Source organism: Sinocyclocheilus rhinocerous, unplaced genomic scaffold, assembly GCF_001515625.1.
Source record: "Sinocyclocheilus rhinocerous isolate Xijiao unplaced genomic scaffold, SAMN03320098_v1.1 scaffold938, whole genome shotgun sequence".
NCBI classification, from domain to species: domain Eukaryota; kingdom Metazoa; phylum Chordata; class Actinopteri; order Cypriniformes; family Cyprinidae; genus Sinocyclocheilus; species Sinocyclocheilus rhinocerous.
The window spans coordinates 1,257,028-1,257,309 of record NW_015665007.1 but is presented as its reverse complement, the minus strand read 5'-3'; positions in this window follow the sequence as shown (position 1 = coordinate 1,257,309).

The window sequence follows — 282 nt, the reverse complement described above, 5'->3', positions numbered from 1 at the left end:
GTTGCCACTCCAGGTGTGTGCACTATTATGCGCAGGCGGTAATAAACCATTATATCCGCGCGCGTGTGTGTGTGTGTGCAGGGGCGCCGCTAGCAATTTTGGGCCCTATGAAAGAATATGAGGTTTGGTCCCCTACCGCACCAAACATACATTGCCAGGGGCGCGGGAAAATGTTTTCGGTTGGGGGTGCTGTGTGTGTCCGTGTTGGTTGGGGGGGTTGTTTGGATTATCATTAAAGGGGTCATATGATGCGATTTCATTTTTTCCTTTCTCTTTAGAGTG